Below are 15,798 nucleotides of genomic sequence, written 5' to 3' on the forward strand. Positions count from 1 at the left end.
GGCCAGAGCGGAGAGCTATCAGCAGAGGGTTGATAGGAAAGGCAAGAATTAGAATGATCGGGGGAAACCGTATGCAGCTGGCAAAGGTTTCCAGAGACAGAGTGGGATGAAGAGACCTAGTGGGGGAGACTCCAGTGCCCCTGCTAAGTGTTACAGATGTGGTCAGGCGGGACATCGTTTCCATGAGTGTACCAGTAATGAGAAGAAGTGTTTCAAGTGTGGAAAAGGTGGTCACTTGGCTGCAGAGTGCCGGTTGAAGACTATGACTTGTTTCAACTGTGGAGAGGTGGGTCATATCAGTCCGCAGTGTCCTAAGCCGAAGAAAGAGAACCAGTCGGGAGGCAAGGTCTTTGCTTTATCGGGTTCTGAGACTTTTGCAGATGATCGTTTGATCCGAGGTACATGTTATATTAATGGCTTTCCTCTTGTAGCTATTATTGACACAGGTGCGACTCATTCCTTTATATCTTTGGATTGTGCTGTGAAACTTAAATTAGAGATATCTGAGATGCATGGGAGTATGGTGATTGATACTCCTGCGAAGGGTTCAGTGACTACTACTTCAGTTTGTTTAAATTGTCCTTTGAATATTTTTGGTAGAGACTTTGGGATGGACCTTGTGTGTCTTCCCCTAGTGCAGATTGATGTTATCCTGGGTATGAACTGGTTGGTGTTTAACCGAGTTTATATCAACTGTTTTGATAAGACTGTAATCTTTCCTGAGATTGAGGAAGGAAAGAGTTTGTTTCTATCAGCAAGGCAGGTGAATGAGGCAGTAGCAGATGGGGCAGAGTTGTTTATGATGTTAGCGACTTTGGAGGCTAAAGATAAACTGGTGATTTGCGATCTAGCCGTGGTGTGTGATTTTCCTGATGTGTTTCCTGAAGAAGTGCATGAATTACCGCCAGAGCGTGAAGTTGAGTTCTCGATTGATTTGGTACCTGGTACTAGGCCGGTGTCGATGGCTCCGTACCGTATGTCTGCTGTTGAGTTAGCTGAATTGAAGAGTCAGCTGGAAGATCTGTTGGATAAGAAATTTATTCGTCCGAGTGTGTCACCGTGGGGTGCACCAGTGTTATTGGTTAAGAAGAAAGAAGGTACTATGAGGTTATGTGTGGACTACAGGCAACTGAATAAAGTGACGATCAAGAATCAGTATCCTTTGCCGAGGATTGATGATTTGATGGATCAGTTGGTTTGATAGAGCCGAAAGCGTCCAATGGACACAGATTTATTCTCGTAGCAATTGATTACTTCACTAAGTGGGTTGAAGCGGCATCATATGCAAATGTGACCAGGCAGGTGGTTGTGAAGTTTATCAAGAACCAACTCATATGCCGATATGGTGTGCCAGATAAGATCATTACTGATAATGGATCTAACCTGAACAACAAAATGATGAAAGAGCTGTGTAGTGAGTTCAAGATTGCGCATCATAATTCTTCTCCTTACAGACCCAAGATGAATGGGGCTGTTGAAGCTGCTAATAAGAATATCAAGAAAATTATCCAGAAGATGGTTGTCACGTACAAGGATTGGCATGAGATGCTGCCATTTGCTTTACATGGATATCGTACATCTGTCCGCACTTCAACAGGGGTAACCCCTTTTTCTCTTGTTTACGGCATGAAGGCTGTGCTCCCAGTAGAGGTGGAGATCCTATCAATGAGAGTCTTGATGGAAGCCAAGTTAACTAATGTTGAATGGGTTCAGAGTCGTTATGATCAATTGAATTTGATAGAAGAGAAGAGATTGACTGCCATGTGCCATGGTCAGTTATATCAGCAAAGGATGAAGAAAGCCTTTGATAAGAAGGTCAAGCCTCGTGTGTTCCGAGAAGGTGACCTTGTGCTCAAAAAAGTCTTGTCTTTTGCGCCCGATTCCAGGGGCAAGTGGACTCCAACCTATGAAGGTCCATATGTTGTTAAGAGAGCCTTTTCAGGCGGTGCATTGATACTTACAACTATGGATGGGGAGGATTTCACTCGACCTGTGAATTCAGATGCAGTCAAGAAATACTTCGCCTAAAAAAAAGAAGAAGAATAGCTCGCTAAGTTGAAAACCCGAAAGGGTGACTTAGGCAAAAATGAGCATCTCGGTGGATTGAAAACCCGAAAGGGCGATCCAGGCAAAAATTAGAGATATAAAAAATGAATACATGTATCCCGCTAGATTGAGTACCTCATCCTGGGGCAATCTAGGCAAAAAATAGGGATTTGGCAAGTAACTGCATCCTAACAAGACTTAGTTCTACAACTGTCATCCGTCAGAGATTCTCACTCGATCATCATCAACCAAAGCTTCAAATACATCGGATTCAGAATTGGTGGAGAAATGTTCATTATGTTAAAGGTAGCCCTCTTCCAATATATATCACCAATTTCAAATTTGAAAAGATCTATGGAGTCTTTCCATTTGTAGACTACCATTCCATCAAATAAATTTGAGCCTTTATCCAATTATTTGCAGTCTTATTTGTTTCCATTTCAACAAATGTTTTGCATGTTTTAATTGAAAAAATATCATTGTTTTAATCAAATTTTCATAATTTGTTTTTAAACAAAGTAAACATTCACAATGATGAGGGGATACTGAGGATGTCTTCAGTGCTCTCCCAAGGAGGGTAAGATTCTTGACAGGGTAAGACATTTGCCCCTATTCCTGGCTTGCTTATGTCCTCTTCCTCTGGGGCCTTTTGTTTTTTCCCCTAGCGGAGTGTGGAGAAGGATTATTCATCCCTCGTTCCTACAGTAGAGTGGTGATTCTGCCTCCTCAGCAGATTTGATCTCATTATTTGGGACAGTATTTGATGACCCTTGGAAACTTCTGATTTGGTGGTTGTTCCCCACAGAATTCCATGGCCCCCTCTGATGACTTCCCCAGTGGAGTGCTTCCTTGGTGGATTTCATTTGTATGATGATCTTTGCCCCCAGCTGGAATGTTTTGCTCATTCCCCTGCAGAGATCTCTGTGGTCCTGGATTTCTCTCTCGAGATGTAGTACCGGATGTTTGTGTACTTGTTCGCTGAACCTGTTTGTGTTAGAAATGTCTGTTTGTCAGCATTCATCATACATAAACCATGCATATATGCATATTGATAACATTCATGTCGCATTTTGTTTGACATATATCTTTGTTTGTTATCTCTTGTTTGAGGGTATTCATGTTCCCCAAGCAAGTGTTGGTGGTTGATCTCTCCATATAGTGTCAGCCCCATAAGCAGAAAGTGTTCATCTTTCCTTCCATATTCCCCACTGAGTTATACCCTCGTGGGTGATGGTTGCTTCTGTTCCCTCCCAACACATATATTGGGATGGAGTTCCTCATTGAGTTATATCCTCATAGGGACAAGTTTTGTTTCAGCATTGGCCTCTTTTGGTTGCTTCTTGCACTCCCCTGTGGTGTAAATGAATGATTGCTCAGTAACCAGTAATTATATACCTTATCCCCGGCGGAGTCTGTGGCCTTCTACCCTAGTACCGGTGGTTATAAGTACTATTTTTGTGGTTCTCTACCCTCATACTGGTAGTTGTAAGCCCTATTTCATCCCCTTGCAGAGTTAACTTTTTGCTCATCCTAACCGATGACAGTTACTTGTCCGTAGTTTTCTACCCAATATCCGGTAGATGTAATCCCCTACTTGACGGTTATCATTATCCAGTATTCGGTGTTAATATTCCCTCATCTTTTGGGTAATTGCTCTGATCAAGCAATATATCCCCAGTGAGTCATCTCCCGTCTACCCTGTGTTGTTGGTGACAATTGTTTCTCCCCTGGATTGGTCATTATTATATACCTAGTTTCGGTATCCCGATGCCTTTCTTTGTCGGTCGATTTATCCTTTATTAACCCAGTAACCGGTTGTGGATAATCTTCCATGCGAGTATGTTATCTATGTTCTGACGGTAATAGATGACATATCTCATGCACTCTTTGGTCGAAGCCTTTTGTTCTTCCCCGGTCGAGTAAGATTCGTATCCCTTTTTTGGAATCGAATGCCCATCCTATATTTGAGTTTGCTTTTAACCCTCTTTTGGATGATGAGTGTCTTAGGAATATTCCCCAAGTCACGCTTTGGTTGGTCACCTATTATATGCCCAGTAACCGGTATCCCTGGTGTTCCTTCCTCCCTGCTCCCTATTATGACTTTTTGTCCCTTTGCGGAGTCAGATTTTCCTGAGCTGAAGTATACCTTTTTAGGTCTTCCTCAGATGATTTCAGACGTTTGATATCTCTCACCTTTATACCGGTCTTAGATATATATTCTTCCCGAGCATGTTGTTCTCTCACCCTTATACTGGTGTTCAGATCATATGTCTCTTTGAGCTTATTACCCAGTAACCGGTAATACCTCATCATGTTGCTTCCTCAGAGGAGTTTTTGTTCTGGTTTTCCCCATCGAGGTCCCTTAGTGGATTCTCCCAGCCTGAGTCTGGATTTTTATCCGAAGTATCCATTATGGATAATTTCTGCTGTATTGGCATATTCCCCAATACACGCGCCTTCGAGTCAGCTCGGGTCTTTCCATTAACTTATCCCTTTTTGATTTTCTGCTCCCCAAGCTTTGAGTCGTGACCTGCTCACGCATCTTATTCCTTTTCTTATCCCCATGAGAGTCCTCAGAGTCTCTGTCCCATTGAGCGTACTACTCATATGGATTATCAGTTTCTCCTAATTTCTTTTCTTTCTTTGTGGACACATATCTCCACAGAGTATTACCTTTCGCATACATACATTTGCACCATGAGGTCTCTTAGGGACCAAAATTCGTCTCTCTGATATTATTTAAGCCCATTCTACCTCGTCGAGACGAAGATTTTAACCTTCACTTCTCCGGCTAGAATGACCTTAAATAGGGGCATCTGTAAGACCCCAATTTTGACCCTAAGATCCCTAATGGCATCATAACATTGCATTTGCAAAGCCTCAAGGATCATAAGCATCTTGGTTCACCTTGCCTTTGGGCGGGACCTCTTGTGAGTGGTTTGAGATCACCAAGCATGCTTGAATTGTATATCATTTCTTTTCTCATTTTATTTACTAACCAAAAGCACAAAAATATGTCACTAACATCTTTTGTTTGTAGCTTGAGCAATCACAAGGTCAAGAGCTTCTATGAGATCATTTGTGCAGAGATATGGTCAAGAGAAGATGAAATCAAGCATGGAAATGGTTCCCAAAGCTCTCATCCATCAAATATGCCTCCCTAGTATCTCAATTCATCATTTTGATCAAAGCAAGTCAAAGGGTTTGAGGTTTTGTTTCTCAAGGAAACCCTAAGTTCATCTGATCACCTACAATGCCTTGCTAGTGAAGCAACCTCAGCCCATGGTCAAATACAATCAAGGGAAGTTCTCTAATTCATCATTTCATGCATATTTGAACTTATTTGAGTGTCCTCAGTTCATCAAGATATGGGTTGTGGACTTGGAAAGTTGATCAGTCAATTCATCTGACTATTTTGAAATGCACTAGGACCTAACTTTTTATGTATTAGTCAAATGGAGATGATCCCAAAAGCAAAATTGTTCTTAAGGACAATATGAACAACTTTCATGTTCATCAAAATTTGATTTGAATCTTTTAAGGTCATCTCCCATTCCAAGACATTATAGGTCATTTTGACTGAAACCCTAATTTTGAGTCAACTTCACAAGAACATAACTCATTCATTTTTTATGATTTTTAGGTGGGATCAAATGAATTGGAAAGCTTAAGATGTCTAATTAAAATGTTATGTTGAATAAAATTTCATAATCGCAAAGGAAATACATGTGATAATGCAAAACATTATAGGTCACTTTGGACCAAATGCATTGAAAGGCAAAGAAGTCCAACTTCAAGTGCCCATAACTTCTTCATCAAAAATGCAAATGATGCAAAATTTAAGTCCATTTTGATTGTCTTGAAAATATCTACAACTTTGATGTTGGAGGTTTTCCAATTTGGGGCTTTCATAATCAAAACAGAAGGGTTTGAAGATGGTTCATTTTGACAAAATTCTCAAAGGCATGTTTTGCACTATGAACTTCATGGCCTGTTTTCATAAATTTCCACACTTCAAATGAGTTTTTTCTCAACATAATATTTGTTCCTTATTTCAAGACCTTTCCAACCATTACCCACATGCCTATGTTTCAATTTCCAAGTGGCATTTTCGAAGAGGGGAAGATTTTGGTGCAATTATGGAAACTTGTTTGAAACTCATTGCACACTCCAAACCAATTGCATGTACACGTCCATTTTAGCTCAATTATACTTCAGCTTGCATTTGGCATTGGATTTGGGCTCTCCATGCGCCTGTACAGGCCCATGCATGGAGGCCTTCAATTTTCATGCACACGAGTATTTCCTTGCCTTGCCTCCAATTCAGCTATAAATAGACATGCTATGCTTCATAATTCTGGAACCTAAAGGCGCCTGATATGCTGCACAACTGAATCCATAGCCATTACCAAAGGAACTAGTTCACATTTCATAAAATTTTCAGATCTGAAAATCAACTGAATTTGGTTGAATATTTAGATCTAAAGTTCCTAGACCTTCCTCATATGATCCATTGAACTTCTGTTTTGCAAAAGGAAGCAAGGAAAAGAGCTCAAATCTTCACAATCCAAAGGTATGGTTCAAATGGTTTTTGCTTCGAATCTCCTTGTTCCATGATCTATTTGCCTGGCCAATGTGTTTTCTGAAATCCTCACTTGAGAGGCAAGCCAGTGGTGGATTTGATTTTATGTTTTGATGAATTTCAGTTCATGTACCTGGATTTTCCAACTCTGATTTCTCACTCCATAGAAACTTTGAGTATAATCCAAGGTTACAGGGGTGATGTACATCACCCCAGCTTTCCAATGATATGAGGATCGCTCATTTTTATTAAGTTTTTAAAACCTACAAATGTCACCGGAATCTTCATGCTCACCGGAGAAGACGGTGGCTCTGGCCACCGTCCCTTTGCCAGATGGATTGTGGACCGTGTGATGGCATCTCCAGATCTAATCTCCACGCTTGGATCTTATGACTTTTTTAAATACCACGTGTTTCTCATTGACTCAAGCCTACAGTGAGCGCGCGCATGTGGAGCATTTGATCAGCCACATCAATTAATGAGGCTTGATCAGACGCTCCTGGTTTTTTCTCTTTTTCTAATTTCTGATTTTATTTCTTTTATTTCCTTTATTTTCAAAAATTCATAACTTCTTCATTTTAGTTCCAAAAAATATGGGACCAATTGCATTCTTCTCCATTTAAATTCTAGTTTCTAAAAATGATTTTTAATATTTTTTATTTTGTCATTTGATATTTTTTGTGAATTTTCTCTTTTTTGATTATTTTTAATTCATTTTAAATAGTTTTTAATATTCAAAAAATACAAAAATATTTTCCTAACCTATTTGAATGATGATGGATCTATGAAAAATATTCTCATCAATTTTTTAATTGATTTGAGATTTATTTGAGATTTTAGTTCAATTAGGTTATTTTTATTCATTTTTAATTGATTAAAAATAGTTCCTGACTTTTAAAAATGCTGAATTTTTTTTGTCAAACTTTGTTTGACCTTGTTGAACTTGGGATAAATCACTTGGACCTTTCAAGGTTGATTTGAAGTGATTTTGAAGTTTGACCTTTCTTTATTATTTTAATTCAAGTTTATTTTAAATATTAAAAAATGCCAAAAATATTTTGTTCATTTCTTGACTTCCAATCTTCATCTCACTTATGTTTTTGATTGTTTGACCATGATCCTCAATGTCATTGGTCAACACTTGTTAATTGGTACATTTTATTTCATTTAATGCACTTTGTTTTTTTCCTTTTTCCATTATTCATCTTCTTCTTCTACTTTCTTCTTTTTGATCAATGAGTTGAAGGTTTATAAGTTAGCATTGATTAGGGAGGTTTAATCTTCCTTGATTCAAATCTAATTCATCTTGATCAAATGATCAAGTGAATGGCTTTGCATTAAGGATAGATTGCTTCCTAAATCATACAAAAGACTTAAACCAATACAAGATCAATTCTCTTCTTCTTTTTGGCATGGCCAGTTGTTGGAACTTGGTTCACTAATCAAGACTTCTAACTTGTGTTGTTTGCCTACATTATTATTGACCGGCCTCAGATAGTTTTGACTTCTACATAAGTCTAATTACGATTGCTTAACATAGCGCAAAATTTGCCTTATGGCACACTAACTACTAACACTAACTATTAACCATTAACCTTTACTTTTTGCACTTTACTTTTATGCAATTTACTATTCTTGTACATATTATCCATTTGTTTTTTCCTTTGCTCACTTGAGCACATGTTTATGTTAATGCAATTTGCCTTTTGCTCACTTGAGCACATAATTGTGTATATATTTTTGTGCTTGTGTTTTGTTTGATTGTTGTTGACCAAATGCAAAGAATTGGACAAAATGGACTTAGACTTTAGGACCTTTCCTATGCAAATTTGGAGTCAAAGAGCAATTAGGCCTCATGCCTTTAGAGTGCTTAAATGTCAAAGAGCAACTAGGCCTCATGCCTTTAGAATGCTTAATATTGAAGATGACTTTGAAAGGACCAACTTCTAAACTCCTCTTGTCCATTCCTCATTTGTTTTTTATAGAACTTTTTTTGATGTGTGTGTTTTGTGCTAGGGATTCCAACATTGAGCCAAATTGAGGAACCATTACCATTATTGTGATTGGTTATTCCAAAGGATGGGAGCTACTTGGGTCATCAATATGATCTCAAGAGAGGAACTCCATGTGTGGTTTTGCTTCTTTATCCCTCACCTTTTGTATGCCTAGGACTTTAGCCATTCTTCTTCTTCTCTCCACTCTAACCCAAGCCAAAACTTTTGTGCAAACATTTAACAATTGTTTTCAACATTAGAAACCTAAGCCTTATGCTTTTGATTTTCAAACTTTCCTTAATACTTATTATGAATTGAACTTCTAAATCAACTTTGATCATATTTTGTACATACTTTTCATTGGTAAATACCACTCATTCAAATACCTTTTTGTGGTTTCAATGGCCACCTTCTTAATCAAACTTTTCATAACCTTTAGCTATTAGGTTTGAGTTATCCTTGAGGTAGATGTGATACTCACCTATATCCTTAGTGATGGACAATGAGTCTTCCATGCTTATTATAGGGTTAACCCCTCACTAGCATGTTGAAGCTATCTGTAGCGGTGTATTCGTCACTTTATGATTTATTGATTAAATCAAAAGCAAAGCATACAAAGAATCGAGTCGCCACCGCACTTTTATTTATCCAAAGGAATGGCTAAAAAGCGAACAAAAGCCTAAGAAGTTTTACACATAGAAAACCAATGAAAAGATCAGAGATCTGGGTAAGAGGTTAATTACGCAATGGGAAGGTGTTAGGCACCCAAAACGTCCTAGGTACTCCTAGGGAGCCCTTTTCACAACTTGTTGTATGAAATGTTATTTGTTTATGAAATATTTATTGTGCAAACATGGATTGAAGGGATGAGAAAAGAATATACAAGTTATTATTTTTGTGTTTGAACGGATGAACCCGTTGCCTACGTACCTTTCCATGAAAGGTAAGGATCAAAACGCCGTAGTTCGGCTAAAAGATTTCCAAAATATGAGTGGATTGATTTTAAACAAAAGCCCTAAGGTATTTCGTTATCCACGGGAGAAAACTCAACCTTATACAAACAACAAGTCCACCATGTGAGAAAAGCTTTAACTCGCTAGTGAGGGGTTAACCCTATAATAAGCAAGGAAGTCTTACAATTCAATCACTAAGGACAAAAGGTGAGATTAACATCAACCAACTAGGATAAATCAAACCTATGGCTAATGCATGAAAACTTATCAAGAATGGACAAAGCCACAAAACAATTGAATGAGTGAAATTAACCAATTAGGATTATTCACAAAAGTGGTCAAAGTATGATTAGAATTCAATTCAAAAGAAGTATTATGAAAATGAAGTTTGAAAATCAAAGGCCTAAAGCCTAGGTTTCTAATTTGAAAAGAAATGAAAATGTTTGCACAATAATTTTCTTGTTTTGGGTTAACATGCAAATGGAGGTTTAAAGAAACAAAAGGTGGGAGGGTGAGGAAGCAAAACTTCTTAGATGTTCACCTCTTGAGATCATATGTAAATGATTCAAGTGATTCTTTTGGAATAGGCAACAATGCAAATAACAGATGGACAAAGTAAATGGATATCGGATGCCAATCAATGGACTTATTCCAATCTCACAAAACAAAATGGATACCGGAAGCCAATCAATGGACTTACACCAATCTCCTAAAACAAAGAAAACAATGATACCAGATGCCAATAAATGGACTTATACTAGTCTCACAAAACAAAATGGATACCGGATGCCAATCAATGGACTTATACCAATCTCCTAAAACAAAACAATGATACCAGATGCCAATAAATGGACTTATACTAGTCTCACAAAACAAAATGGATACCGGATGCCAATCAATGGACTTATTCCAATCTCCCAAAACAAAACAAAAAACAAGGATACCAGATGCCAATCAATGGACTTATTCCAATCTCCCAAAACAAAAAAAATAACAAGGATACCAGATGCCAATCAATGGACTTATTCCAGTCTCCCACCATATCATAGGAAACAACTGCCAATCAATGGACTTATGCTTGCCTCCTCCATGGACAAAACAAAGTGTTGCAAAATAATTAGCAATGGTTATGGAATGATACAAGTGATGATGATAAATGCACAAAGGCACACTCAAGTAAATATGCACAGATGAATCAAGTAAGCAGACAACCAAGTCAATTAGCACACACTATATACAATCAATTAGGCTCAAGCAAGGTTAGGATTTACAGCCAACTGGAATGGGGTATTTTGAGCTCTTAACCCTAACATTGAGAGTTAGGGTGAAGCAGATGAAATGGAGATGAGGGGTGTGCCTCATAGCTCTTATCCCTGGTCAGGGAGAACTTTGATCAATGGAAAGTATGGGAGTTCAGAAAGTTGGAACTCTTCTCCACAAATGGACTCTATAAGATCTTGGGTTATTATTCACAATGCATCAACACATTGTGTGAGCAAAGTGAATGACACACTGAGTAGCAGGAGATGGATTACACATCTCTTTTATCTGCCAATTGCCTCATAAGAGGACTTTTCCTACTTGGCACAAAAATTAAACAATCACAAGTATTGCCTCTTAAGGAGGACTTCAGACAGGTGCCTACCAATAACAGTAGGTCTTCCAGACTACATGAAGATTAGAGATTATACCGAAGTGGTTAAGCAACCAAGCAAAGCAAAGTTCACAATGAACTTAAAGCAACTTAAGTACCTGTGGAAACAACTAAGCAAATCAGTATAAAACTCAGACAATCAGATAACAATCAATAAGCAACAGATGATCTTAATGTACAAAAGGTGTAAGCCAAAGGCAAACACAAATGAGTGAGCATCATCCTACAAAACACACAATGTTAGTAATCACAAGCAAACATCAATATTCACATCATGAAGCATCACCAATTATGCAACTTGAATGCTCAACCTGAAATCAAAGCTCAAACATAAGCAACAAACCACTAGGTCCAAGCCTAGGCTCAAAGATGGAGAAAAAAATTCAAAACAGGAGCTTAAATTTAACATGAATCAACTTTGATCACATCTTGACACATTCCAAAAGGTCTCATATCAAAATCATTAACCAAAAGCATTTCATGATCAAGTGAAGTTCAAGGCAATTTCAAAGCTCAAATGTGATCAACCAGAATGAAAAATGCAAATCAAATCAGAAATAATTCAAATAATTCTGAGAAAATTCATGATCAATCAAGACATTCATAATATGCATCACACAAAAAATCAGAAGCATTGGACATCATTTGGCATGGCAAACTCATCATACAAGTTGAACATCAAAAGGTGTGACACAAATTGTCACACCAACTTAGCACAATCATAAAACAACAATGGAACATAGGAAAAATACCAAACGAAAACCAAAATGTCAAGCAATGTGTCTAGTCTCATCATGCAAAATTTCAAAGCCATTGGATAAGAAACAATCATTTCACAAAGGTATAAGCATGGCAAGGTCAAAATAAGACATATGATCAATCATTCTAGCACAAAAAATTATCCAGCCAAGCACAACTTGTAAAATCATGATGATAAAAAACAAGAGAGAACAAGGATCACAATGCAAAAAACCTGGTATTTTTTGGATGAGTTTTCAAATTGATATGAATTTTCTAAGTTGAAGAAAAAAATAAAAAAATGAAATGGACATGTAATATGAAATGTGGAGGGAAAAGAGAAAAATAGTGAAGCATTTGAAATTTTTACACAGCCAGGAATCGAAGTCAGTACATATTCAAATATGCGTGCGCCTTGAAACGACATCGTTTTAACTCAAACCCTAGCGCGCCAAAGGATTTCGTAGCTAAATTTGAAAATCGTAGCAAAATCGAAGCAGATTCGCAGCTAATCTGGAAACGATGAAGGTTCAAAGGTTGAAGATGAAGATCATCATGATCTTCATCTGGATTTTCCAGATTTTCAAAAATGTGTCCAGAAATTAAAATTAAGCATAGCATTCGAATCATCATGCAGTGTACAATCAAGATCCATAATCATTTCATGCAGAAACATCAAAACACGCATGGATCGAAGAAAAATAAAGTTCAACATCAAAACTTCAATGAATCATATCTAGCTCAAAACAACATCAATTTGCACGATTCAAAGCTCAAAATGATCAGCAAACTTAGATCTACAACATCATGGCAAGGAAATTCAAAATTAAGAGATTCGATTTGTAACCTCTTGAAGAGCAGAAGTTGGAATCCACACGATCTGCAACTTGTAATGCTTCAATTCTACTTTCCAATGCTCATGGAGTTGATTGATGGAGAGAATGTAGTTCAAACACACTTGAATTTAACAGAATTTGAAATCACCATGAATGCTTCCATCTTCGAGTATGCTTCAATATGGCACTGTTTCTCTTGGTTCCACGTCCAATTCTTCTCAAGAACACTTCAGGATCATGAATCAAGCAATGGAATGTGCTTTTGTTTGAAGAAATTGCAAAAACGTTTTAGAGAAAAGTTTGAAGAATTTGGATCTAGATCTGAAAAAATGAATGTTCCTCCCTGAAAACAGTTATGATTACTCTTATATATGCCTTGCTAATTATACTGTAATCATGTTTAAGCCAAATGCTAAGTGAGATTAACCAAATGAGGTGTATGTGCAAAAATGGTTTTTCACCTTATGCATGGAATGCATGTGTGAACAGTACACGAATTTGATTTATTTTCACTTAAAATCCAATTTTGAAACCAATGGCAATGGCAAAAAGTTCAAACCATGCACCAAATTTAAATTTTGAGATTTCCCTCCAAAAAGCCAATGAATTAACAAGTGCTTATGTGATGACAATTCATGTAATGTGATGCATGGTTTGGAAATTAGAGGTCAAGAGGAGAAAATTGCAAAAAGAACCACTCATTTTGGAGCTTTGGTTGAAAAGTTATGTCCATTTGAAGTTCCATGCACACTTTGCCATGTTTTGATCATATCTCCTTAACCACACATGAGAAATTGATGATCTTGAACTTTTTGGAAATGGGAGAGAAAGATCTATAACTTTCATGTTCAACAAAATTTCATTTGAAGCTTTCTTGATGATGTAATTTGAAGTTGAAGTTGGTCCAAAATCTTTCCATTTTTGGAAAGTTCAAATTATGGGTCACTTGCTATTTTTGGAAATTTTTGACTGGACCTCAAATTCTTCAATGTGAATGTTTGAAATGTCAAATGAGACTTGTTTGAACATGAATGAAGTATTTCTAATCACTTCCCACCTCCAAATCCACAGTTGACTTTGCAGTTGACTTTCTAGGCCTTCAGTTGACTGGGAAATGTTCTGATGAAATTCAAGCCTCTACCACTTGGGATTTTGCTTCAAAATGACATCATAGCTCATGTGAACTCTTGTGAATGATTGTGGGGTCCAAATTTCAAGAATGACCACCATCTATTGCTCAATGATTACTTTTGATACCTTGGCCTGTTATTGCTTCATTTGGAAGACAAAGGTTAGATGACATATTTTTGTACTTTTGGTTAGTGATAAAAGAAAAGCAAGGATGTACAAATGCAATGAATGCTTGGTGATCAAGAATCACTCTCAAAAAGATGACCCACCCAAAGGGAAGGCAACAAGGTGTCCAATGATCCTTGAGGCAATGAAATGATATGGTATGATGCCATGAGGGATCTTAGGGACAAAATTGGGGTCTTACAGATGCCCCTATTTAAGGTCATTCTAGCCGGAGAAGTGAAGGTTAAAATCTTCATCTCGACGCGGTAGAATGGGCTTAAATAACAGTAATGAGACAAATTTTGGTCCCTAAGAGACCTCATGATGCAAATGTATGCATGCAAAAGAAACAAACTCTGTGGGGAATACCGGTCCACAAAGAAAAGACGATCCATCGGAGTAATACACTCACCAGGAACAGAGACTCTAACAGGACTCTCATGGGGATAAAGAAAAAAAATGCATGAGCAGGACACGACTCTGAATTAGGGTAAAACTGACACTGCGTGAACAGGACACGACTGGACTAGAGACCTCACTGGGGAGTAGAGGACTCAAACTGGGGAAAAGAAGAATTCCAAAAGAAGACACATCCATTGGAAAGACTCAAGCTGACTCAAACTATCCACGAAGGATACTTCGGATGAAAATCCGGACTCGGACTGGGGAAAGATCCACACAGAACCTCCCTGCCGAGGAAAACTGCATATATTAGGGAACACGCCAATACAACAAAAGGGTAAAATCACAACGGAAACTCCACTGGGGAATGTCTAACAAAGAGACTCTCCTGGAGAAAAACTGCAAGATGAGGTGTTACCGGCTACCGGGTAACAAACTCAAAGAGACATGTGATCTAAACACCGGTTACTGGGTGAAAGAACAACAAGCTCAGGAAGAATGAATATCTAAGACTGGTATAAGGGTGAGAGATATCAATCAACCAAACATCTGAGAAAGACCTGAAAAAGGTACATCAACTCAGGAAAATCTGACTCTACAGGGGACCGAGGTCATAATAGGTCATAATATGCCAAGACACTCATCATCCGAAAGGAGGGCTTGAAAAAGCAAATCGACTTACAGGATGGATATTCGACTCCGCGACGGGAAAACAAATCTTACTCAGATGGGGAAAAACCCAAAGAGCGCATGAGATATAATATCCATTACCGTCAGAACGTGGATAGTATACTCGCATGAGATATATTATCTATTACCGTCAGAACGTAGATAATATACTCGAAAAGGAAGAGACACCAGAGATACCGGTTACTGGGTATATAATAGGTGACCTACCGAAAACGTGAATTGGGTTTTACTGCCAAGACACTCATCATCCTGAAGAGAGCAAAACGCAAACTTATCAAAGGATGGATATTCGATTCTACAAAGAATACGAATCTTACTCCGCTGGGGAAAATCAACAAAGGATTCCAACCAAAGAGTGAATGAGATATATTATTCATTACCGTCAGAACGTGAATAATACACTCGAAAAGGAAGAACAAAGAATATCCGATTCCACAAAGGGACACGAATCCTACTCGACTGGGGAAACACAACAGGCTTCGACTGAAGAGTGCATGAGATATATTATCCATTACCGTCAGAACGTGGATAACATACTCGCATGGGAGATTATCCACAACCGGTTACTGGGTTAATAAAGGATAAATCAACCGAAAAGAAAGGCATC

The sequence above is a fragment of the Lathyrus oleraceus genome, chromosome 1 (assembly GCF_024323335.1).
Source record: "Lathyrus oleraceus cultivar Zhongwan6 chromosome 1, CAAS_Psat_ZW6_1.0, whole genome shotgun sequence".
Taxonomy (NCBI): Eukaryota; Viridiplantae; Streptophyta; class Magnoliopsida; order Fabales; family Fabaceae; genus Lathyrus; species Lathyrus oleraceus.